This window comes from Culex pipiens, chromosome 1, assembly GCF_016801865.2.
Source record: "Culex pipiens pallens isolate TS chromosome 1, TS_CPP_V2, whole genome shotgun sequence".
NCBI classification, from domain to species: domain Eukaryota; kingdom Metazoa; phylum Arthropoda; class Insecta; order Diptera; family Culicidae; genus Culex; species Culex pipiens.
This window is the reverse complement of record NC_068937.1, coordinates 109,921,697-109,949,520: the sequence shown is the minus strand read 5'-3', so window position 1 is coordinate 109,949,520 and position 27,824 is coordinate 109,921,697. Positions and strand designations below refer to the sequence as shown.

General features: G+C 34.4%; 2 protein-coding genes across 2 annotated transcripts in view; one reads left to right on the top strand and one right to left on the bottom strand.

The window, feature by feature from the left end:
* Positions 1-20,008, bottom strand: part of LOC120429642 (probable G-protein coupled receptor Mth-like 11) — a 37,468-nt gene extending 17,460 nt beyond the window's left edge. Inside the window, exon 1 of the mRNA XM_039594669.2 lies at positions 19,831-20,008. The gene's annotated coding sequence lies outside the window, so the exon portion shown is untranslated. The remainder of the gene's footprint in view (positions 1-19,830) is intronic.
* Positions 1-27,824, top strand: part of LOC120429644 (RNA helicase aquarius) — an 80,017-nt gene that overhangs the window by 45,942 nt on the left and 6,251 nt on the right. The window lies entirely within an intron of this gene.

Sequence of the window (27,824 nt, the reverse complement as noted above, 5' to 3'; positions counted from 1 at the left end):
ATTGACAAAATTGACAAAATTGACAAAATTGACAAAATTGACAAAATTGACAAAATTGACAAAATTGACAAAATTGACAAAATTGACAAAATTGACAAAATTGACAAAATTGACAAAATTGACAAAATTGACAAAATTGACAAAATTGACAAAATTGACAAAATTGACAAAATTGACAAAATTGACAAAATTGACAAAATTGACAAAATTGACAAAATTGACAAAATTGACAAAATTGACAAAATTGACAAAATTGACAAAATTGACAAAATTGACAAAATTGACAAAATTGACAAAATTGACAAAATTGACAAAATTGACAAAATTGACAAAATTGACAAAATTGACAAAATTGACAAAATTGACAAAATTGACAAAATTGACAAAATTGACAAAATTGACAAAATTGACAAAATTGACAAAATTGACAAAATTGACAAAATTGACAAAATTGACAAAATTGACAAAATTGACAAAATTGACAAAACTGACAAATTTGACAAAATTGACAAAATTGACAAAATTGACAAAATTGACAAAATTGACAAAATTGACAAAATTGACAAAATTGACAAAATTGACAAAATTGACAAAATTGACAAAATTGACAAAATTTACAAAATTTACAAAATTTACAAAATTTACAAAATTTTCAAAATTGACAAAATTGACAAAATTGACAAAATTGACAAAATTGACAAAATTGACAAAATTGACAAAATTGACAAAATTGACAAAATTGACAAAATTGACAAAATTGACAAAATTGACAAAATTGACAAAATTGACAAAATTGACAAAATTGACAAAATTTACAAAATTGATAACATTGATCAAAATTGACAAAATTGAAGAAAAAAAACAAAATTGACCACATTGATAAATTTTCTACCTTAACTTTAATGTTTTAGTTATTTTTTTAAAACACACCGTGAACCTCTTTTTTGCATGCTTTAGCGGAGCAGGATGAGCCGTGACAACAAATCTTGGCAAACAAACGTAAAAGAAGAGCTTCCTCGAGAGTTTTCATTCTTAAGTTTACGGGTATAAATGTTTCATGATGTTTATTACGAGCTACGCAAACAAGGCTCAGGAGAGAGAGTTGGTAAATACGGACGGGGAATCAAGGGTTCACTGGTAATAGGATGAAAGCGAAATCAGTTTGAAAAGTTCGGCTTTGCCCAGTTTTCCCCGGGAAGTTGGTGCTCAACAATGCCCTTTCCTTTGGGCCGCAAACATAAATTCTGTACAGGGCCTGCCCGTTGCATACGTTGCAAAGTTTACAAAGTTTGCTCGGAAATTAAATTCAATTCATTGTTTTTCCGTAGTTTGCGGGAATGTCGGATGAAATGGGGTGTACTCACAGAGAAAAAAAAACTCTTGTTTTTTTTCAATTTGGGAAAGCAGCTAATTTTATAAAAAAATGAGTAATTTTTACTAACTGTGCACCAGCAGCCAAGTGAAACTAATGCGAATTTAGGCACATGCTCGTAATTGGTTTTTGGTTTTGCATTTTGGATATGAATGCTTGCAGAAATATCCAGCGAGTAACCACTTGTGTTTTTGCCACTTTTCCATTTCGTTTTTTTTTGTTGCCATTTGGCAGTCACATTTTAGATTCATTTTGAATTAAAGTTTTTTTTAACGCACAACATCTGTTGCAATCAACGTTCCGTGTATTGACATCCTACAGCGAATTTCAATTTAATTCCACTTCCTCCGCAAGATGATCATTTCGAAGAAGTGGAATACAGAGATCTAACCGTCTTTGGGAAAAACTTTGCGCACACCGCACATGTGTGTGCGCGCTCGAGCAGTTGCGAATTTTCCCGCATCCCGATTTTCTTGGCGCAAACTTTAATCCCCAGCCCGTCGATACCCGCACGCTTTGCCAGGGTTTGTTCGACCTCCATAACTCAACGTTGACGGCAGAAAGTTTTCAACTGGTTGTAAATCCTACCGGCTGCTGGAAGCGAAAAGCGATGTTTTCCACTCCCTCTGGCGGGACATACCGAGAGGTTGACTCCATTAGGGCTCATTGCAAAGTGCCATTTGTCTGGCAACACTGCTCATATTTGATCGGAATCGGAAGAATAATTACCTCGAGAGAGAATAATAACTGTAAGAACAATTACATTTGATGAAAAGAAGTCGTTCGAATTAAAATTAATTTCAAATTTTGTGCATATAAAATTTATACCCAAGGACGGTTTTTGACAGTTTGGCAATTTGCCTGCTTTGTTTGTTTGCCTGCCTTGTTTGCAGAAAAGTCAGTCTGCAACCATTTTGTTTTGTTTGGCTAACTGTCAAACTCAAAAATATGGGAGTTTGTTTGTTTGTTTGTTTTTGTCTTATATCTCGTTTATAATTCAAAACATATACCGAGTTGAATGCAACAATAATTTAAAGTGTGCAAAAAGTTGAAACGTTTTATAACACTCCACTATCCTCCATACATTTCCACCTCCGCAATACAGAAGTCAAATTGCAAGATTGTGTCATCGTACCGGTGTAGAATCCATTAGAGAAGCGCTTGGTAAAACGACAAACAAACCAACCGTATCGTGGTTATGCTCTGGTGACACGTATTCCAAAACATTCCAAAATATCAATGAATAAATGGAAATAAAGTTCACCAATAGTTAGTTTTTTTGTCACTTTCATTTCGCTTGCTTGTAGTGACGGTGGTTTTAGCGGATTGCATACTGGATTTCGTCATGTTTATTTGATGACTATTGGCTCAAGTTGCCTAGGAATTGATAATTGGGATCAGAATCTATTCTACTTGTGTGTGTGTGTGTGTGCAACCAACCAAGCGGGACCACGCGGCCACTTCTTACAAATTGAGTTGTTTCCATGTATTTTTTTTTTTTTTTTTTTTTTTTTAGATCTATATTCTATACATGCAAATAACTCGCATAGGCATTTGGAAGGTGTTAGCTCTGCCGAGCTTCGGTGACCCATTTCTACGCTGGCTAGCCGAGCGCGAGGTACTTCAGCTTTATCGACAAGCCCCGCCCTGAAGAACGTTTGCACCAATCGGGTTCAAACGTTATTTAGAACTTCCGAAACCTTGTCAAATGGACAAGGACCCAGCGCGTATATAGTTTGATAGTAACAGTATTCCTAATTCCAGTCATCGCTCACCAAGCCGTGATGGTGTAGTGGTTAGCATTTTTGCTTACCAATCCAAAGGACGAGGGATCGAACTCCGACTCGGGCGACTTTGATTTTTCGTTCATGTTCAGAGTTTCAAGATTAATAATTCCTATACTTTCTCGTTGGGAGCAGATGGGAATCGAACCCAGAACAATTCGCTTAGAAAGCGAACACCGTAACCAGTCAGCCACGGCCGCTCCTGGATCAGAATCTATTCTACTTGAACAGATTTTCAACATGGATGCTGATTTGGAAGACTGGAAATTCTGATGGTTCACTTTTTTTAAGGGGATAAGGGAAATTCTCCACGAAATTCTCAAGTGAGCTTTGCTTGAAAATCAGTTTCTTGGGAAGTCTAATGGTTTTTAGGAGTGATCCTGGTAACAACCCTTTTTTTGTTTAAATTCTTCATTAGCTCAATCTTGTCTATTCTGAGTATTCAACTTGTATTCGGCAACGGCACCGGCAAAGCATTACGGCGGCAAACCGTTTACAAAGGAAACAAAAAGCATCGAACCGGCAGAGACCAAATATGTCGCACTGTTCTGGGCGCCCTTGACCGTGTCGTCTTGGCACTTTGCCCCCCAAAATGGTCTGGAGGTGTGGGATTGTTTCAAGCGACAATATGAAACTTTGTTCTGCTATAGTTTTGCCTGTTTGCTCTTTGGTTTTTGATAATTTTTTTTGTGATTCTTTAATGATAATTAAATTGAAAACTAAATTTAATCCTGCATGTAATTTCCGTTTTGATTAAAAAAAAAAATAGTTCCTAGATTTTCGTGTTCTGGATTTCCTCTACACTTTTGGTGATTCTGAGTCCCACATAAGAGCACCACACATATACACAATGTCGAAGCAGCAATGGAAAGGCGATAATACTCGTTAAAGTCGAAAACTTGTTGATTTTGTTACGCTCTTGCCCACCACAATTCTGGAAGTGTAATAAATCGTGGTTCATTGTCCCTGCTGTGAACAGTGGCACGATGGCGTGGTAGCTATGAATTTTGAAGATTTAGCAAGCTCTGGATTAGCAATATTTACGGCCCATAAAATTCAATTAAATGTGGGTGAGAAAACCATAGAAATTTTAGGGTGGACTCTGAACGTAAAATTTATCGAAGATTTTTTGGCATAAATTTTCCAGTTTTTTTCCGGATGTGCTGCAATTTAGACATGAACATTGAGACTAAGTTCAAAACTTTACCACCGTAGAGTTGGATAAATGACTGAAAATTTACATGTATCTGAACCAGATGATACATTTTTCAGAATGAATCCTTCTTCTGTTACCATTACAAATAATTCACAAACTGGATCCTTTCTCGTGTTGCAACTCTTTTAATATTTCTTTCTGCTAGTATCCCCTCTGAAGAGGAGCCAAATCCTGGGCAAGCTGTTTCAAGAAATCTGAATAACCATAAATTCATTTCCTTCATCGTGAGATTCTGTGCTGATCCCAGATATTATGGTAGAAGATCCTTTATTCTGACATTTTTATGCTATAAATATTAGTATTCGTATCTAGTGGACTTTTGAGAGTATTGATATTTTTTTATAATTTTGATTTTTTGTTCAGATATGCTCAATTCAGGGATTGAAACCATTGTTTCTGTTCCTCTTTTATTTAACTTTCCAGTCATTTCTCCACATCGTAATAAGCATTAACGCACGTTTGGGCTTTACTTTGATTAAAAACAATCTGAAGCTCGCTCCTAGACTGCAGACACGACAGCATACTAGCAAGAAGCACCCACTTTTGCATAATCTGTACGCAATCAAAAACCCTCATTACTTTGGCGATTTGGGATCATCTGCTTGAAGGGGGGCTTCCTTGAACCATGTGCTCAAAAAACAAAAACTAAAAACATCTTTGAAAATATCAAAAAAAAAAATCATCGGGAGATCTAATAGTTTGCAACAACGTCATTTAAGAACGACCCCCAGCGCTCATCTGCAGGCAGGCTGTCTGCCTTGGGACGAATCTTTCCTTTGTAGAATTTTGATATCGTCACATCGAGAGCCAGCTGAGAAGAACAACTTTCAACATAGATTGAAAGGATACGATATCTACGTGATGCTATTTCGGGCCGGCAAACTTCACCGCCGCGTTATCGGAGTGTTGAGAATCTTATCTGACTTGGGCAAACCCGGTTTCGGGCGAGGATGAAAATCCCCCAACTCTCCTCATTTCTGCATGTAAAATTTCTAAACTTTGTGTGACTTGTCTCGAAGAAATACGGAGGGCTCATGTGGTGAAAGTTTGAGGGGTTTGATGAAGAAGTCATTTGAAAGTTGGTTCAAGTGGCATTTGAATTTACAGCCACCTTGAAATAGAAAAAAAAATCTAAATCACTTAAACATGGACCAAATCTTTATATTGCTTTTAATTTACTAGTCATTATTATCTCTCTTGTCTTTCTTGTCTTTCTTGTCTTTCTTGTCTATCTTGTCTATCTTGTCTATCTTGTCTATCTTGTCTTTCTTGTCTTTCTTGTCTATCTTGTCTTTCTTGTCTTTCTTGTCTTTCTTGTCTTTCTTGTCTTTCTTGTCTTTCTTGTCTTTCTTGTCTTTCTTGTCTTTCTTGTCTTTCTTGTCTTTCTTGTCTTTCTTGTCTTTCTTGTCTTTCTTGTCTTTCTTGTCTTTCTTGTCTTTCTTGTCTTTCTTGTCTTTCTTGTCTTTCTTGAATTTGTTTTCTTTATTGTCTTTCTTGTCTTTCTTGACTTTCTTGTCTTTCTTGTCTTTCTTGTTTAAGCCTGTTTTTTTCTCAAGAATGATAACTAACTTTAGCCTTGAATTCTAAAATTAACTCTTTTCAAGAGCTAGACCATCACAACCAACAACTTGTACTTGTTGCCAACAAGTATCCTTTTGCTCGTTTTCCATTTCTATTTAAAGTGAAAGTATCACCAAGCCAGCTGCTGTCGGCAAAGGGCAATCTCGATGAGCATAAATTTAAACCCAAAACCCGTCCGGTATACAGCAAAATTCAAATCGCCAGCGCAGCATCCGAGAGATTCTAGCCCCAAACAATCTGGTAATCTGGTCTGGCCTTTCGTCCTTCTACCGTTCTTCCGATAGCATCCAAATGGTGATTAAAATTCCTTCGGTTTGGTTTGGCCAAATTCCACCCCCTCCTGACCGGCTTCGTTCCGTCGCTTTCGAGTCAGAAAGCAATTATTGACTGACCACTATAGGACGGCAAACAGAGCAATAAGCAAAAGCCGCAGGATACTGTAATTTATTGATTTTGGGGGTGAATTTCAACACAGTGCTGTGTTATGGATGGTTTCGAGAGGAACCTAGAGGAGAGCCGAATTGTGGTTTTGTTGGGAAAAGCCATTTTCCGGCCACACACGGAAAGGAGTTCCATCTTAAATTTAACAATTCAAATTAGCTGGCTTCAAATTGGTGGAACAGTGATTTTTTTGGCTAAATTAGCTAAAATTACAGGTAAATTTACCAACTTGGGATTGGTGAAACAGCTAACCCTGATTGCTGATTTGCTATCCAAAACTGACAGCCCAAATCAAAATGACAGGAGAGATTTCACCAAAAATAATGGTGTTTCAGCACAATTTTGCCTACTTTTTACCGAAAAACTAGCTGGAACCGGCAGCATGGATTTTTTGACAGATCATCAGTTCGAGACCAACACAAAGCAAGAGAACGTCTCGTATCGTGTTTGATCCTGTTTAAGCCGCTCAGTTCGCGGAGTTTTGTGACGATTGAAAGTCGAAAGTGCAAGTGCAAAAGGTGGAGATAGTGCGTGAGTGAATGGATTGAAAGCCAGGAAGACTTTCTGCGGGCTGAGATCTTCAGTTGATTAGGTGAGAAGTTTTTTTTTGTGTTGAGGGAAAGAGGTTAGAAGTTGGGCCTCTAATTTTTGTTTGGACGATTGGTGGCATCCCTTTGTCGTGAACCCTTTGGCGGGGGAGGTGGAGGCTGGCGTTTGTCCACACTCCACTTTTTTGTATGGACATCTGTCTACGTGGGGGAGGCTGCGGGTACAGAGTGTCTAGATATAGACTGGCCAATGTTTGACAGATCCGTACGAGCAGGGCACTTTATGCATTTGAAGCACATAAAAAATAGAGTTAAATAATGTTAAATTACTTTAAATTAAGTGAAAGTTAATTAGAATTACATTTGGTTGAATTTAGAAAAAAGTAGAATTCAGTTAAATTAAGTTAAATTGATTAAATTTTGTTAAAATCAGTAAAATTTAGATAAATGTAATAAAATTTAGTTAAATCATGATTAATTAAAAATCAAGTTTAATTAAGTAAAGTTAGGTTCAGTATAATTAAACTGAACATAGTAAAAAAGAAATTAATTTAGTCAAATGTGGTTATATCTAGAAATTTTTGTTAAATTTAATTAAACTAAGATACATTTTTTGAAATTTTGTTACATTTGGTAGAATTTAGTTCAATTGTTGTTAAAAGTTGTTTGGTAAAATTAAGTTAAATTAAGTTAAATTAAGTTAAATTAAGTTAAATTAAGTTAAATTAAGTTAAATTAAGTTAAATTAAGTTAAATTAAGTTAAATTAAGTTAAATTAAGTTAAATTAAGTTAAATTAAAGTCAATAAAGTTAAATTAAGTTAAATTAAGTTAAATGAAAGTCAATGAAGTTAAATTAAGTTAATTTAGTTGAATTCAGTTAAATTCAGTTAAATTCAGTTAAATTAAGTTAAATTAAGTCCAATTAAGTTAAATTAAGTTAAATTAGTTAAATTAAGCTAAATTCAGTTAAATTCAAATAAATTCAGTTAAATTAAGTTAAATTAAGTTAAAATAAGTTAAATTAAGTCCAATTAAGCTAAATAAAGTTAAATTAAGTTAAATTCAATTAAATTAAGTTAAATTAAAGTCAATTAAGTTAAATTACGTTAAATTAAGTTAAATTAAGTTAAATTTAGTTAAATTAAGTTAAATTAAGTTAAATTAAGTTAAATTAAGTTAAATTAAGTTAAATTAAGTTAAATAAAGTTAAATTAAGTTAAATTAAGTTAAATTAAGTTAAATTAAGTTAAATTAAGTTAAATTAAATTAAATTAAGTTAAATTAAGTTAAATTAAGTTAAATTAAGTTAAATTAAGTTAAATTAAGGTAAATTAAGTTAAATTAAGTTAAATTAAGTTAAATTAATTTAAATTAAGTTAAATTTAGTTAAATTTAGTTAAATTAAGTTAAATTAAGTTAAATTAAGTTAAATTAAGTTAAATTAAGCTGCATTTAGTTAAATTAAGTTAAATTCAGTTACATTTAGTTAAATTCAGTTGAATTCAGTTAAATTAAGTTAAATTAAGATAAATTAGGTTAAAATAAGTTGTATTAAGTTAAATTAAGTTAAATTAAGTTAAATTAAGTTAAATTTATTGTATTTTTGTATTTTTGTATTTTTGTATTACTGTTTTTTTTTTAATTTGTCAATAGAATAACAAAGCCGCACTATAAGGATGATCAACTATAACATAGTTTAAAAAGCCTGGAAACTATTGAAACATCCAACAAACTTGCTGGACTACCAAAAAACGTACCAAGAATAGCGGAAAATCATGCTACACCAGCATAAAGTCTTTTTGAAAATATAAAACAACTTTACAGGCAGCAAGGGATTTTTAAAATGATTTCGAAATTACCAGTTAAAACAGTCGAAAAATTAGCTGGACTTACCGAAAAACGAAGCAACAACAAAAAAGAAACGAGCTAAATCAGCCAAAAGGCTGGGTGAATAATGCGTGCTTTGCAGGCAGCAACGGAGGCTTTTGAAAGAAAACTTGTAGAAATAGTGGAAAAATTAGCTATTCCAACCAAAACACCTACCAAGAATAGTGGCAAAGTTAGCTAAACTAGCTAAAAAGATGTGTGAAAATACCTGGCTTCGCAGCCATCAATGGAAAATTTTGAGAATGATTCCAAAAAAACTAGTTGAAACAGCCTAAAAACTTGCTGAGCTAACTATAAAACTTCCTAGAATACCATAAAATCTAGCTAAAATAGCTAACAGACCTTCTCAAAACATACAGCTTTTGAGACTGACAGCATTTTTCCAGCTTGCAAATTAGTAAAATTTACTAAAAATTTAGCTGGATTTATCATTTTTAGGACCTGGATCCAGCTGTCAAATCCAGGATTTATTTTTAGGATTTCCAGCTAAAAAAATTGGTGGTTGAAAAAACAACCAATTTTTTTAGGATTTTTAACCGAAATTTAGTAAGATTCACGATAAACCTTCTTTCCGTGCAGTTTACTCAACTCTGTGTGGCATGTGAGTGCTTGCGACCAAATGGGATAAGTAATTAAGGAAAAACCACTGGTTGGATGCAGATTTTTTTTTTCCTTTTTTTCTGCATCATTGATAATGACACACTTTCGAAGCAGTGTTGCAATTAAAATGTCAACCCTGGTGGGGTGCTGTCGGACCGGCTTTTCGAGCATTTTCTTTTTTGCTGGTACGGTGAGGCCGCCGGCAAGCTCTTTGGCAGAGCGGTTTTCCGTCAATTGTATTGCGGTTGATGTGTGGTTTTCTCGGTTATCTCCCACGAATCGTAGGGATCGAATAACATATGGGTTTCGCAATCCGTGGGAGTGGAGAATAAGTTGAAAAACTTTTTAATTTGTCGTATAGATGGAACAACATGCACACCCAAACGAAAAATATATCTCAAAATCTGCAACAGTGGATTTGTTGCAAAAAATGTTATATTTTATTACATTTTTTGCAGCAAACCCATAGATCATTTTTGCCCGCGTGTAAACACGTCAGCGATCTGCAGTTCTCACCAACACATAGAATGCTGGCGCGTCCCCGAGCAACACTCTAGAGAGAACATTATGTTCGCGCTCTGTCCCTCACCATTCATCAAGCGTCCATGGCGCGGTGGTAGCGTGTCGGATCAGCAACCTAGAAGTTTATGGTTCAATACTCGTTCTGTTAAGATTTTTTTTTCTGCAATACAATCAATCTGCCGTCGGTAATGTCGATAATTGTCGGTAACGGGCAAAAATGTCATACCCCTATATCGCAAAAAATGCATGAGGACAGTTTTCATGCAGATTCTGATATACTTTCATGCCGCCATGTATCACAATCATGCGACCGCCGATTGGGTGCATATAAAAAAAATAATGCTAATTTATATCAGCAAAAACATTGAAAGCATCACAAATTAAGGAATTAATTAATAATAAATTCATATCATCACAACCACTTTGGTAATGATGATATGAACTCATGATTCCCTTTTTCAATTGGGTCACGATTAAATAATGCAAACAGATATTTCCCCCGGCAATCATCGCAATGATTGATTGTCACCTAATGGAGCGCTCGAATGGAGTGCAATTATCCGTGTGAATCGTTTGGAAAAGATGCAATTATTTGCAGCACCAGTTTTAATTGCGAAATGTCACCGTTTCCATTGTTTTTCTGCACCCATATATAGTTTAAACCATAGCGACACTATGATTCACAAATCAATCAATCTGTGAAACACCCTGTGTACTCGAAAGAACAGGTTTGATCGCTGAATCAAATCGACGACACAAAAGCAAAAAGTTGATTGAGATGCTGCACGCCAGGCTTGTGTTATAATTATAATTATTCTACACCGATGTCACTCATTGTCAAAGTTGTTTAACGACGACGGCGGGTTGTGCAGAAATCGAGAGTAAATTTTTAATTTTTCTTATGCATATATGTCCTTTTGAAAATTTTATCTAAAAATGTCGGAAAATCTGCTATATTTTTTGAAAAATCATTAACCCTCTACAACCCAACCCCGCCTTTAGACGGGCTTCGATTTAAAATATCGCCAAGAATCTATTTTTCAACCAATTTTTGATCTTTAAAATGAATTGGAAAAAAACAACTCTTAATATTTTAGAAAATTCATTTGTTGGAAGTTTTACTTGTTTTATGTGACTTTGTCAATGTTTTTAAAAATGACATGTTTTTAGGGGTCAACTTTGGAAAATGTGAAAAACAAACAAAAAATTGAAAAAGAGACTGTAGGAGGTGGTGGAATAGGCAAAACATTAAACAAGAGAAGTAAAGTTTTTCGTAAAACAGAAGTTGCTCAAAATGACCTGAACACGAAATTTCGATAACAAAATTTGCAAGAGCAAAGTGTCGTGTTTATTTATTCAAGATTATTTAGCAAGATTTTCACCGTCAAAACATTACTGAAGTAAATTGTATTGATTATAATAATTAATTATGACTTACCTAAGTGGAATGTTTTTTTTTTAATTTTAATAAAAACCTCAAAAATAAGTATTAGTAAGTTAAATGATTTATAAACATTTGGGTAATTCTCTACCAACTCACACGAAATCGGAAAAAGTTGCCCCGAACCCTCTTCGATTCACGTGAAACTTTGTCCTAAAGGGTAATTTTTGCCCCTGATCACGAATCCGAGGTCCGTTTTTTGAAATCTCGTAATGGAGGGGCGGTACGACCCCTTCCATTTTTTAACATGCGAATAAAGAGGTATTTTTACATAATTTGCCGCCTAAAACGGTGATGAGATGGAAATTTGGTGTCAAAGGGACTTTGATGTAAAGTTTGACGCTCGCTTTGATGGCGTACTCAAAATTCCGAAAAAAAAACTTTTTAAAAACATTGCCATTTTTCGTCACTTGACTGTAAATTTTTTTGGGACGTGTCATTTTAAGGGAAATTTAATGTACCTACTTTTCGAATCTTAGGGTCATTTTTTTCATTTAGAGCAAAATTTTTCATTTTAAAATTTCGTGTTTTTTGTAACTTTGCAGGGTTAAGCTTTAACTTTGGGATTACTGAACAATGCGTTAAGCAACTGGTTCATCTGCCACAAAGACCGCTTTATTATAATTGCAAAGCTATTGTTAATGTAATTTCACCCCCGCACTGTACCGGCAAATCTCACCTGTGTTCAAACGAGCGGGCAAAGCTAAATAATCGAATTAGTTTCCAATTAACACGTTGCACACTCTTGTACTGGCGCGGTATCGCTCCAGGAATATCTAGTCATACTTGCTCTACCAGTTCAGCAGAACAAACGAGTTCTGCGGAAAAAAGAGGATATTCAACTGAGCTATCGCGGTGCTAAATAATTGAATTTCCAGTGCCTACAAATAGACGTGCTTTGTTCGCAGATCTGACAGAAAAAAAAACAAGACAGCATTAACGGCTGAGCAGATATAAATTATTCATCAAAGAGACAAACTTTTTCTCCTGAGCATCAGTAAAATTTGTTTTGCTACAGTTTTGAGTTGCACGTGTGCAAGCTAATCCTTGGCTCATCAATTTTGATTTAAGAAAAAAAAAAGATTGTGTTTCAGTTGTTAACGATTTTTTTCTTCAATGTTTTGATTTCTTATAATTTTTTAATTTAAGAAATGTCATAGCAATCTACCTTCTGAGATTCCTTTCTTCATAGTGACACGTACGCGCTCGGAACTTTGCGCCACATGAGATTTCTTTGTGGGGAGTTGCCTCCCCTGCGGGGCAGCCTTCCTCAACAATTAGTATGTTAATCAAATACTCATAATTTTGTTACACTTTTATTAGAGCAGCGTCGGTGTGTTCCTCGTACGTGCCTTTCCAGGACCCCAGATATCGGAAAAAGGGCTTACAGTTGCCGTCTCTTTCCGTCTCATTCGCCGACCAGAATGGAATGTGTGTGTGCGTGGAAAATAATTTCTAATTTATATCCAGGTCAGGGTTTCCAGAGTCTTTGTTGTGGGCTCCACCACCACCGTCGTCTACCCTCGGGGTGCCACAAATGAAATGGCTGTTCTGGTGGGGTCGAAAAGGGCAGATCGCTGGTGGTAAAATAAACAACATAAATGCAGGTCTTAGGAATTTGTGTCGTCAACTTTGTGGGGAGACCCCATCGGCAGACACAGACACTTGGTTGGGCGCGGGCTGGAATGTTGAAAGTATTCTTTATGTGTTTAGTAAGTGAAATGGCACTTCACAAGTTTCTGCTAAATGAATTTGCAAGTTTATTTGACATTTCGATTTCTCGTTGATGTTTTTTGCATCCTTTGTTTTTAGATAAACATGGTTTGTTTTTTGTCATCCTTTTAATAAAATGTTGTGGTTTACCATTTTGTGTCAAACAAAAGGTCAAAAAAAGGAAATTTGCATGGAATTTCCAAATAACTTAACATTACAACATAAAAAAAAATGAAAATAATTGAGGGAAAAATCGAAAAAAATACGAAAACCCAAGCTTTTTAACTGTTTTATCTGCAGGATGCGCTATGTATCCTACCAAATATTCTCAAAAATGAGATTTTCATTGGAAATTTAATGGTCTACAACTTTGTTGAACATAACAATGCTGTAAACCTCGGTCTTGAATATGAAACATTTGAAACATTTTTTCCATCAATTTTAGGCTTGAGTATCAAAGGGGTAATCCTTTCCAAATTTGCTCAAAATTGGCACAGATATTTAAAATAACCTTAAAAATATTTCTTTGCTTGTAGAGCAGGGGGTTATTTTTCTGGGTACTCTAAAACACATTTTAAGAACTATTGTATTGGTGTCAAATATTATGGTCAATGATTTCCTCTCTTATGATGTAATTTTACCTCAATTTATGTTGAAAAACAATTTTTGTCCACCTTTGAGGTATTGGTGCATTGGTCACAAAAAAAAATCGGAAATAATTGACATCTGACATCACCAAAGAGGGAGGGGGTATAACTTGAGAACGGATTGCCAAATCTTCAACTAACATATTCTCTTTTTTTGTGATACTTTACTTCTGTTCATGTAAAAAAAAGTTATTTTAAACATTTTATGGTATACTTTTTACTACGTTTCTTGCCCGTATTTAAGAAGTATTTTAGTTTGCTTCTGTGTAGTTGTCATTTAGTTCCATGATTGTATTCAGCATTCTCTTAAATTGTCTTGTTTGTTTTGTCACACAATTCTTGCACGACGAGTTTCACTACTATTCCTTCCGTTCCCCAAAGGATAACTTAGACCCGGCAAGGACCCCCTTATGCCCTGGGTAGTATTACACACTCATCAAAAGATGAAGACATGGTAGGTATCTCCCGTTTTGGATTATTGTTCCGGATGAGGGTCTAATACAACCACACCAAACAGTGGGATAAGCGTTGTGGACTTAATGCTAATTCTTGCACGACGAGTCTTATTAACGATTTTTATAAGCAGTGTATTCTTGTCATGTTTCAGTCGACCCAGAACAAGCTTTCGAAGCAGATTCGCAAAAAAACTTGATCTTGAAACATTTCTTCTGCTTTTCTTGTGGTATGCCATCATGAATTTTCCATTAGGATTTTATTTAACATGACATCAGAACTTGTTTCATCGATATTTATATCATGTCTTATTGATGTGAAGGTACAAACTTGTTTTGCATGGATCAATCTAGAAAGCATTATTACCTGATCAGTTGAACGTTTTTTTGTTGATATGCTTGCTCTCATATTTTCTTAAATACAGGCTTTTTTTATTAGCTTACTAGATTTAAATTCAGATTAAATTCAGATAGGTAATCTTGTTTCAAACCAAACATCAATCTGCAACAAAGTTTTTTTTTGTAGATTAACCACGTTAACGTTCATTTCTTTTACACAGCAAATAAAGTAGTAATCCAGCTGCGTGTAAAAGGCCTGGGTGTAAAATAAATTTTGCATTATTTTAAATATAAAACTCCGTGTAATATTACACCCTAAAATATGTACTACTAAACTACTTGACCGAAATGTCAAGCCCACATAAACGTTTATCCTTACCATTTTTCATCGGTCTGATGGCCGAGCGGGCTAAGGCGCCAGTCCTTACCGTCTTTTTTGACGAAGGTGATGTGCATGCTTTTGCATGCGATTTTACCATCGGATTTTTTGCTGTGTAGTAATTGACTATGATATTCTCCGGAATGTCCCATGTTGAACAACAAGAACAAATTCCCATGGAACAACATCATCACAAACTGCCGCTGCCGCTGTCGGTGACAAAATATTAATGACAAACGATTTGTTTTGTTTGCAAAATAATTGGATTATGACACCCATAGACTTCGCGCTACGCTAGATAGAAGCAGCAGCATAGTGGATAAATAGGAAGCATCCTGGCAAAACGACGACATCCTTTAACGGAATGTATCGTCATTATGAAAACATTCCACGTTCTGGTGTCTCGCTTTAGCTGCTGGAGGAAAGAATAATTTTGCCGCATGAGTGAAACATATCATGAATTCGAATTTGGTCAGAAAAAAAGGTTCTCGAAAAAAAACTAGATGAATTTCAAATTATTTAGTGTTGCGTAAATGTTTGTTATTGTAGGATGAATCTGAAATTTCTTAGAATGAATTTATACTGTTTGTTTGTCTGATTTTTTTTTTTTTTTTTTTTTTGAGGCCGGTTCAAGTTATGCACATCTTTTATGCCCGCATAACACAGAATTTAGGTGGTGATGCGATCGACAAAACAAGCAGAATGTATCATTGAATGTCGAACGGTTGTTTTTGAGAAAGGAAGTGTTTTTTTGTTTAATATTTATGTCATGACACTATTTCATGGTACATACACATGTCTTGCTCTTCTCATTTTGATCAGATTTTTTTTTTGGCAAATAAATCGCTTCGCTCTTTACAAGTGAAATGATCCATCAAATCTTTATTCACCCTCCTGACAATGTGTCCGGTGACGGGCCAAACAAAACAGAAACATGAAAGCATTTTTCTTTTCATTTCTTCGCTGTGGAAGAACCCTTCTGCTCCAAAACAAAAGAGGGTGCCACAATCTCGGAAAAATTCATCAGCGTGACAAATAAAGGTTCGCGGTTGTAATCTGGTGGAGAAAAAATTGGTTTTGGATCCCTCGGTTATTGATGGTTCGATTTTTTATCACGGTCATGTGGTATTTTTTTTCCATAGTCAAGTAAGCCTTACTGAATAAAAAAAAATTTAAAAAGAATTTAAATTCTAAAAGTATCTCAAGTTATTTTTACCTTCTTAAGCATCTCCCACCATAACGAGCATAAAAAGTGCATAAAAGACCGCGCGAATAAATTGGAAATTTGGTGGGGCGATAAATATTTGCGGCTTAATGTTGTTTCCATTTATTTGGCGCAAAGAATCCCAGCCGGTCGGAATTTTGTGTTCTCGAAACAGTCGACTTAAAATAATGCAATCCAGCAGAGGTTGCCGTGGCAACGGCTCGGTATTCTGGCCGGCCAACCTTGGCGGATCGGGACGCGTTTCTTTCTTTTATGTGTACATTTTCAGCGAAAATATACAGCTTCTGGGAAGTGTGTACCCGTACAGAAAACACACAACACTTGACTATATAAAACAAGTTGGGTGAACGGCAGGACTATTTCGATTTTATTAATATTATTTTTGTTAAGAAAAAGCTGCACTGACTTTGACCTTTAATTTTATTCAAAGTTATTTAATTTATTATTTATTAAATGGTAGAAAATTTCCAGGTTGGAGATTCAAAAATTTATATTTTTTTCGTTCTAGTTTTTTTTTTAATTGGTTTCATAAGACAATTTCAAAGTTATTCAAAAAAAAAAAATGATAATTTAATCAAATCTTGTTTCCTGACTAGTGGGTACATTTGAGATTTTTTTTTTTTTTTCTTTGACTGTAACAAATAACTGTGACCTAATTATTAATTTCGATCAATATTGTTTTAATTCAGACTTGGAAATCACCACATATTCAAACTTTAGCTCGAGTTGGGAACAGATCTTGATTCAGGAAATTTTAAATTTGAACAAATTTTAACTTTTGAACATTTCTCTACGAAATCGGTCTTTTTTTAATTTTTGTATTTTTGTATTTTTAATCCGGCTGAAACTTTTGTGGTGCTTTCGGTATGCACAAAGAAGCCATTTTGCATCATTAGTTTGTTCATATAATTTTCCTTACAAATTTGGCAGCTGTCCGTACAAAAATGATGTATGAAAATTTAAAAATCTGCATCTTTTGAAGGAATTTTTTGATCGATTTGGTGAAAATAAAAAGATACGCGGTAAAAAAAAATGGTGATTTTTTATTTAACTTTTTGTCACTAAAACTTGATTTGCAAAAAAACACAATTTTTATTTTTTTTACTTTTTGATATGTATAAGGGGACATCAAATGCCAACTTTTCAGAAATTTCCAGGTTGTGCAAAAAATATTTGACCGAGTTATGATTTTTTTTTATCAATACTGATTTTTTTCAAAAAATCGAAATATGATTCAAAAAATTTCAAAATATTTTTTTCGAATGGATCGGAAAATATCACGAATGTTTCATATTTTACCATCGTAAATCGGACTATTAGTTGCTGAGATATCGACGTTAGAAAAGGGTGGGTTATTTGGGTGAGACTTAGAAAACATCAATTTTCCTGTTTTTAAACCTTTTCATGGCAATATCTCAGCAACTAAGGGTCGAATCAACAAAGTTCAAAAAAAGCAAAATATAGAAAATTTTCTCAGCTGTTCAAAAATATATTTTTTCAAAAGTAAGCAAACATGTGCACTTATTTAAAAAAAGAAAAACTTCGACTATTTTCAAAAAATGTTACCTAAAAATGGCTTTAACTTGAAACGGTGCACTTTATCAAAATTTAAGCAAAGTACTTTTTGATTGCAAATTTGATTTTACAGCGAAAAATGAAGTTGAAAAATTTTTGCAACCAATATTTCGATTTTTTGAAAAAATCAGTATTAATTACAAAATTTATAACTCGGTCCAAGATTTTTTACACAACCTGGAAATTTCTGTTAAGTTGGCATTTGATATCCCCTTAAACATATCAAAAATTAAATAAAAATAGTGTTTTTTTTTAAATCAAGTTTTAGTGACAAAAAGTTGAATAAAAAATCACCAAAAAATTGCTTACCTTGTATAATTTTTTTTCAGTGTAGTCCGTATCCATACCTACAACTTTGCCCAAGACACCAAATCGATCAAAAAATTCCTACAAAAGATACAGATTTTTGAATTTTCATGCATCATTTTTATATGTACAGCTGCCAATTTTTTATGGAAAATTATATGGACAAACTAATGATGCTAAATGGCTTCTTTGGGCATGCCGAATGCACCAAAAAAGTTTCAGTCGGATTAAAAAATACAAAAAAAAAATCGAATGACCGAAATCTGAGAGAACTGATCTTTTGTAAGGGTGTAAGAGTAAACCTTTTCGTATTTTTTTGCATTTTGCATTAACTATCATAACTTGTTTTCTTCATTCGCTTTGAATCTTCAGATTTTTTTTGAAAAAAAAACAGCCTCCTAAAAATTTCAATTTTGTATACATGAGTTTTTCTTAGTGTAATCTAACTTGCCAATTTTTTAAACTCGCGATATCTAGGGAACTATTAGTTTGATTTTCAATAGTTAAAAATGAAGCTTTTATGAAATTTGCTGCTGTTTTTTTTAAATAAAAATAATTTTGATATTTTGACATCTAGGAAAATATTTTAATAGAGCAAAATATTTTGAAAAATTAAGTAAATTTTTTTGTTTCGAAAGTATTTTTCTTAAATGGCCTTCTCATAATCTACCATGAAGACACCAAATCGATCAGAAAATCATTTGCAAAAAAAAAAGTTAAATCTATCGCATTTGAAAAGTAATCGATTTAAACAAATTAAAGGCAATTATTTAGTAGAAAGTTTCATAAAGTCGTCCATCTTTTCGCATAGAAATCACAAAATTGGTTAAATTAATTGTAACAAAACAAAAATAGTTTAATCTGAACTTTTCTGTCCTCCAAACTTTGTTCACATCTTTTCAATCTTATCACTGTTAGGCATCAATCATCATTTTTTCGTTTGAACTTTCATGAGATATTCCATTAAATCCTTCAGGGGTCTTCAAATCGGTTGAGTGTGGGTCGAGTGTCTCGCTAAACATATTTTTCCTCGAAGTTGGATACTCGTTGCTGTTAGACTAAATACAAGACTCATTTTAATCGGTAACCTGTTATAATTTTATTAGCACTTTCACCAAGGTGTCATCAAGATTTTTGTGAAAATTAAGTGTTTTCTTAGTGACAAACTGACAACTCATTAAGCGGAGATGGAGTTTTCATTGTAAATTAAGCAGATTATTTCGATCCATGAGAAATTATTCTCATTGCTTCCAGTTATACAATTAATGAAATTTAAAACAGCAAAATCGAAATATAATGCTGATACAATAAGAATTTAAACAATTTCGATATAAAAAAAGGTGAACATCTCATGAATAATAATTTTCTCTATTTTATAAATTAATGGATCAATAATTTGATTAAATGCTTTGTATATAAATGTTATTTTAGCATGGTAATTTTTATAAAAATTGATGTTTCACTTTTCGCCAGGCAAAAAACAAACTAAATTCTTCAAACGAGTCACACCTAACACCTGTTATCGCTTTCAAGCCACTTTCGATACCTTAGGCAAGGCTTTTTTCCAAATAAAAATGCTTCGCCTGATAAGATACCGCTTTCCTGGTAGAGCAAATAAAACCTTCTGTTGCTCCACCCTGCACTCCATTCCCACCACAACAATGAGCTCCATTGCTTAACCTGGCCTAATTGCCTTCGACTCATGTTCCACTGCGAGCCGTTTGATGTCACATCGCTATGGAACTGGTTCGCACTCTCAGGTGACACACGCGCAAGCCGCCGGCTCACCGGTTTGTTTACCTTTGGCCACCTGTCCTGTCTATCGACGTCGTCGACGTATCAGCCAGCAGCGATAACGCGTTGATCAACAACGGTTACAATCCACGCGGTGTTTACACGGAACCCCGGCGACGACGAGGAACGTGTCGGAAATACAACCGTTCCGTTCGACCGTAGCGTCTAGACTGCTGGCAGCGGGAACCAGTTCTTGAGTGGTGCTGGAGCAGCAACAGTAGGGGAGAGCAGGCTTCTTTGAAACGTGTTTTTTTAATACCTCCAGTTTACTTCAGCTTTTTGGAAAGAACCTCTCAAAATCCATTCCAATGGAGACGCACGGTTTTTTGAGCACAATAAACAACCATGCGTCCTGCGCCAAACGCTGAGAAATCGAATTCTTTCAAACTACGACAACCATTTTATTGCCAAAAGATCTGCCATCACTTGTACCGTCGCTATCCATCGTGGCTGTTCTGTTGCAGTTGTGTAGGTGGGCGCGTTCGGCTTCTTCCTGGTGGTTGAACTCGGAGAGCACGAGAGAGCGTTTATCCTTGGACCATGTGACTGACACGAAGATTTGTTTGTAAATCCTAAAAAGCCGGTAGCTGGGCACGACAAATTTTGTAAAAAGTCCTCATCTTATCTAACATTCGCTTGAAAAAAAAAAAAACCAACTTTTCTTAAGGTTAATGATGTGAAAGCACTCCAGATTTCCACATTGTTCAAGCTTAAAAAAAACAGTAAAAAACAACTGCGATAAGTGTTAGGCCTCGTTGATTGGTGACCGCTTTGGTGGAGGCAGCGATGCGTGCCACTTGAAATGCTAATAAATACTAACTTGAGAATCAACGGCGATCGAGGGTTCGCGAAAACAGAGCGAGCGTGGTATAATTACGGGGATCCACCAGCCAAGCAGTGGTCACTTTGAAAGAACCGTAAGACAAGCAGAAAAGTTGAATAATATGGGTTCAGTTCACCTACTGAATCGCTGTTTACAGTTGGACAGTAGCTTTGATGCAGTTTATTATTCTTACCTACCGATTTTTTCACTAGAAAGCAAAACTAAAAACTAAAAACTAAAAACTAAAAACTAAAAACTAAAAACTAAAAACTAAAAACTAAAAACTAAAAACTAAAAACTAAAAACTAAAAACTAAAAACTAAAAACTAAAAACTAAAAACTAAAAACTAAAAACTAAAAACTAAAAACTAAAAACTAAAAACTAAAAACTAAAAACTAAAAACTAAAAACTAAAAACTAAAAACTAAAAACTAAAAACTAAAAACTAAAAACTAAAAACTAAAAAAAACTAAAAACTAAAAACTAAAAACTAAAAACTAAAAACTAAAAACTAAAAACTAAAAACTAAAAACTAAAAACTAAAAACTAAAAACTAAAAACTAAAAACTAAAAACTAAAAACTAAAAAAAACTAAAAACTAAAAACTAAAAACTAAAAACTAAAAACTAAAAACTAAAAACTAAAAACTAAAAACTAAAAACTAAAAACTAAAAACTAAAAACTAAAAACTAAAAACTAAAAACTAAAAACTAAAAACTAAAAACTAAAAACTAAAAACTAAAAACTAAAAACTAAAAACTAAAAAACTAAAAACTAAAAACTAAAAACTAAAAACTAAAAACTAAAAACTAAAAACTAAAAACTAAAAACTAAAAACTAAAAACTAAAAACAAAAAACTAAAAACTAAAAACTAAAAACTAAAAACTAAAAACTAAAAACTAAAAACTAAAAACTAAAAACTAAAAACTAAAAACTAAAAACTAAAAACTAAAAACTAAAAACTAAAAACTAAAAACTAAAAACTAAAAACTAAAAACTAAAAACTAAAAACTAAAAACTAAAAACTAAAAACTAAAAACTAAAAACTAAAAACTAAAAACTAAAAACTAAAAACTAAAAACTAAAAACTAAAAACTAAAAACTAAAAACTAAAAACTAAAAACTAAAAACTAAAAACTTAAAAAATAAAAACTAACAACTAAAAACTAAAAACTAAAAACATTTTTATGTCATTTTCAAATCAAGAAAAATTGAGTTCAACAAAAATGTAGGGGAAAAATACCCTTTCTAATCAAACACCTATCTTCGTCATATGGAGAGTTTGATGCTCGATTAAAGCGAGACCATTTCTCATCATTTTGGTGGCACACACATCCACACGTAAGATCAGAGGTTAACTGCCTAACGAAAGTCGCCATCAATATCTTTTCACTTGCGCTAACGATTTCAAAGCGCTTAAGATATAAAATTGCTTCCAACTACCGGCAACTTGTTCTTTTGCACATTAGTTAGTCACTCACTTGAAAAGAATCCCGAAACATGTAAATAATTAGCAAGCGCCATCAAAAAAACAAACGCGCTAAGTCTTTTGACGTTTCAATTTTGACCACTCATTCCAATCGAAGGCTGAAGAAAACCGAGCGAGAAGCGAAGGCAAATAAAGAACAAAGGGTGGCCACCAACACCACCAGCAGCGCTTGTGGTGTTACTTTCTTTATAAATGCTACTTTTCGTGAGTGTTCGCTTAAAATTTCATCAATTTTGGCAGCACTAAGCAGACCCAAAAGAGCGTTGGAAGAAAAAAAGAACTAAGCTGAAAATAGAAAAAAGGGCGTGGCCCAATGCACTCGCCTGATTAGAATGCATTTTTGAAATATTTTTTTTAAATGCTTGTAAAAGGAATAGCATAACTTTTAATAAAAGTGAAAATAAACAGAAATGTTCACAAAAAGTTGCTCTACTCGTTGGTGTACTTGGTTTTAGTGAATTTCAAGGAACACTCCAGATTATCCAGCATCATTCAAACACGACCGCGTATTAGGCTTAAAATGGGTATATTTCCCATACTCCGAAGATATTTTCAGCAAACAAACCATAGAATGCGTACACAGAAAAAAGTTGAATGTTGGAAGGTTGAAAAATTGGTAGGTTGAACATTACCTCTTTTTTGAGTTATATTACATCAAAAATGTGTAAAAATGTGATCATGATTAAAAATTCACCAAAATCAGATGAAAACTCACCGGTTCCTGATGCAAGATTACACATTTTTTTTACACAAATGCATCATTCCCTGATGAATATTACCATCATTTTTTTTTCTGGTAACTTTCAGATGCTTTCAAGAGCAAAGGCGAACTACACCACAGAGCAAAAAAAGTTTAATTTTGCAGTGTGGAAAATTTGGTTGGTTGAATATTATCTCTTTTTTTAAGGAATATATTCAAAATATAAGAGATCGAAATGACCTCTTATAATTTTTCGAAGCGAATTATATCCGGAAATATTCAAGATAAGTTTAAAAAAAGGATGGATAATAGTGATGAAGGCCACCATAAAGTGAACTAAGAAAGTATTTTGTCAGATATTTTGATAAAGTGCCTCAATTGGGTACTAAAGCCCTATGTAAATTTTTAAACAACGGTAAAAAACACGATTAAAAACCATTTCTGATCACTTTTTTTCATTTTAATGCAAAAAAATATTGGCAAGACAACATTTTTTCGATGGATCAACTATGGTCCCCTTGGAACGAGCTGTCAAGTAGGAACTTTTCTGTCAAGAAGGACCGCGAGGTTAATTTTTCCAAATTGATTTAAAAATCCATTTTAAACTCTTTGTGGTCGTACAAAGGGTCATTGTACTCAGAAAAATAAGCTTTACCGCTGTAAACAATGATATCTGAAATCTAAGCTTCATTTTAGGACCCAATTGATTGAAAATGTTAAAAAAATGTCTTACAGTGTATTCTAAATCGAACAACACGTAAAATGATAAAGGTGGATTACAATCGATAGCACAACTTGTTTCTGTTCAATTTTATTTGTGATATGTATTTGTTTTGTTGCTTCTTTATTTAAATAAATTTAGCATTGACATTAATTATTGTTCCAAAAAAAAAATCAATGGCATATTTAAGATAACAAAAAACTGTCTAGTATTGTTTCCCGTGCAATCTTTGTTAAATTCTTTTCGACAGCCCAAAAGATATCTTTGCAGAGCAAATCATAAGGACAATTACCCGTTGTACCAAGTACCCTTCCCCCGAATTAAATCGAACGAGTCACAACAGGGTACTACAACTACTCAACAATGTTGGGCCGGCCGGGTGGGCGGACTATAAAACTAATCGAGGCGCCTTTCTCTTTCTTCTCGAGGACGTCGTCATCCTGACAAGAAGCTTTTGTGTTTTACACGAAAAAGGAGAGCCGAAAGAGAGTCGTGTCCTTTCATTCATTGCTTGAATTTTCTTCCTCTCGATTGTTGGCAACTGACGGCCCCAACAAGCCCAAGAAGTGGCTTTCTGTGTCTGTGTGTCTGAGGATCCAACGCACATCACATGTTGGGGAAGGTTTGCTTCTTCTTCTTCTTTCATTTCTAAGGAACTGGGACGAAGGGCAAGGACACTGTGTCTGGTGACTGTGCTGCTGTGGGAGGAGGAAATCAAAGACGGATAAGAGATTAGGAAAAGTTGGTCGTTGCCGAGATTGCTTTTCCTTCGTCACTGAACTTTGTGGATGCGTTTTGTGAAGACCAACTTCTAGGACTGCCTTAGTGCACTCGGTTGTATAAAAAATTACCAAAATAATATATATTTTACGAAATATCCCAAGTTTAATTAATGCAATTCAGGCTTGTAGGTTATTGATTGAAAAAAAAAAACTACTCAAACCCACTTTATTACTAACCAAAGCTTGTCATTTTTTTTCGTCTTAATTTTACTACTGAGTAAAGTGAAAGTGGGCTGACAGCGGAGGTGGTCCCCATGCGGCAGTTATCATCAAGTTTTCCCGCCAAGCGTTTCTTGAAACCCAACTTGGATGACGAGGGGGCTCGCCTCTAAAGGAAACTAAGATAAGCAAACCCAAATTTTGCCAGAGCCGGCTGACTGAGTGTTTGTTTTTGGTGAAGTCGCACGGCCACGGTTGATTTGATTTGGCCAAAGCCCTGGCCGGGGTTTATCGTTAATTATGTTTATGCAAATAAAGTTTACATTCGGCCGGCGGGAGACAAATTTGTGCTGATTCTTCACGCTGCGATGAAGCCTAAATTGTGTTTTGATTAACTTTTTGAGATTCGTTGGGACAATTATATCAAGGCATGTTGTGTGACATTTGTTTTTTTGTCAGGCATTTTGAAATAAGATAATCTGAGTTGAAAATATAACGGGCTATCTACAACCACTTAGCTCTGAAAATTGTAGGTACTTAGCTTATAAATTTGAATCAATGGAAATGAATCTGAGCTTCTACAATGGAGAATTCTCGATTAAATTTGCAAAAGGTTCAATTTAGAATTTAGAATTTATCAAATTAGAAACTTGACGTTTGGTTGCGAAAATTTCAAAATCTACGGTATGTAGACGTTTCTACATCAAAGGTAAACAAACAACTGCGTAGCAACGTTTATCAGCCCAGCAAATTTTTTTAGTTGATTGTAGATGACGGTCGTATGTTACGTACTTTCCTAAGTAAAGTCTTTGGCAAAGTTGTAGGTTATGATGAGGACTTAAGCATAAGCATAAGCATAGGTGCCCACCCGCAGTTGCTACTCCGTTATTGACCAGGACCTCCAGAAGTTACATCCACGAGCCGTGGAAGATGAGTGGGTGCTATCTTTCCTCGCTTCGCAACTTCTCAAAGGCCCCTATCATGCTGATCAATACCGGCGCCGGCCACGACCAGTGGTAGGGTCACGGGGAAGTGGATGGGAATGTTAGTCCGATACTTGAGTGATAGAGACCGCCCAATCGACTGCTTCTCCGACAAAGTATCACATGAGTTTTGAGGGGGTTAGTAGATGGGTATGAGGTCAGGATTCACGAGTGGCAGTGATGTGACCATGAGCATTTTGTTTATCGGTTGAAATTTTTTAAATCTTAGACAGCCGGCTGCGGAAAGATAGATAATTGATTATTTAAAATGGTTTATTTTTATCGTACGCGTGCCAACCGAGCAGTTGTGCTATGGGCTGGACTTATCAGTATATTTCTACTGTTTTTACAATTTAGATAACGCGAGCAAATTTCAAAAATAGTAAATAAATGACGCTTTACTCTTCATAAAATCGATAGATTGATGAATTAATACTAAAACTGAAAGATGGAATAAATTTTTACGATCATTTACGACGAAAATTATCGCGAAAAAACAGGACTGCGCGTCCCCAGAAGCACTGCACTTATGAAGGCATTATTCAATTATTATGACCAATCACCCTATGCACACAAAAATGCGACACAAAAGAGACGAAAATTATCGAGAAAAAACAGGACTGCGCGTCCCCAGAAGCACTGCACTTATCTGTAGGTTATGATGAGGACTTTTCGGAAAAAATAGGTATACGGAATGTTTTACCCGAGATTTTTATTTTACCTTTTTATTACTAAAAGTTAAATTTTAAAATTCCTTTTTTTTTATTTTTAAATTTTTTGTTATGTTTTAATGGACTAAAATAAGAGCGACATCTTCTGAGCCAAATGCGTAATGGTACAACATCTGGTTAAAGAGTTATTATTTTTTTGTATCGTGTTTTTGGAAAATATCGAAAACCAGGACAAAAAAAATGTAAAAACCATTTTTCAAAGCAAAATTGAATTATTTGCAATCGAGAAGTATCTTACAATTTTGTTAAATAAAATGTACTCTTTTCAAGTTTTGGCTATTTTAGGGATACATTTTTGATTTCTTTTCTTTTTTTTTTGCATTTTAAAAACACTTCTTGAAAGAAAATCACCACTTATCAGGGATGGAATAATCGCAAAAAAATCAATTTCGCTTGCGAACTTTTTTCACCCGTGAAAGAGAGAGGAGGAAAATCACGCAAAAGAAAATTGCTCCCGAAATTCTACAAGAAAATCAATCTGATGATGATTATTTTCTGAATTTACTTGAAAGCACCACTTAATAACATTTATTTCACTTTGTTTACACACATTGCCCATCTACAAAATGTAACAGGTCATTTTTCGACGTGTGACGTTACACTTGCAAGTGTAGTAGTGAAAAGGATATTTCACCGAATAATCAAGATGATGTTATTTTTTTTAGATTCTTTTACCGATCTTGCGTGCGCGAGAGAGGAGATCCATGCTCCCTCCGGATTTTTTCTCTTGGTAAACGTTCAGAGATTTTCTTTTAATGATGATTATTCCATCGCTGCCACTGATTTTTTTTACAGGCCTCAGTGTTACAAATGAGTTATAGAAATGCTATCAATTGATTATCTCTGCACCAAAAACACCAGAGAGTATAGCGACCGTCACTATAGCTTGTGAGATCTCTTCTTGTGTCTCGTGATTCTAAGCGATGTAATTCTCTCTCTCTATCACTCCTCCCCTTTTCCTCGACTATGCGCTCTCACCGCTGAGTCTCTCAATCTCTCCGAAAACTGCAGAGAAAGAACGCGAGATGGCGATTAGGAGCCGACCAAGCATGACGTCCCGTTAAACTGCGCTTGCGATCGTGAAAGCGGGAATGAGAGAGAAAAGGAAAATGTCAATCGCGAGTGGGTAAGCTCAAAAACGTGTTCGGCTATGTTCGGGGCAAAGAACATCAATACTGAGAGAAGAGCAGTTGTATTTGGGGCATGAGCATTCAAGATTGATAATTGTAGTTGCTGAGAGCTATCTCGGAAACTATTGGTCAAATTTTTAATGTTAAAAAAATAACTTTTGAGTCACGGTGTATTTTTTCGAGACCTCAATGATAAAAAAATCGGTATGTCTGATATTTGGCACCGTGAAAGAAGGGCTCTTTCCCGACATTTTGCGGGGTATACCGAAATATTTCGTCGGGGGGTCTAGAATAACTTTTTTTTTTGAAGATTATTTTTCGATTTTATGGGATATTTGTTCAAAAAAGTCACAGAAAATCGGTGCATTCATGTTGGTATCACTCAAATTTCTTATGAATATGCCTTGGAGACTCTTACCAACTATATTTGACCAATATTTGACCTCCACTAAAAAAAATCGAACCAAATTTTCCAGATTTC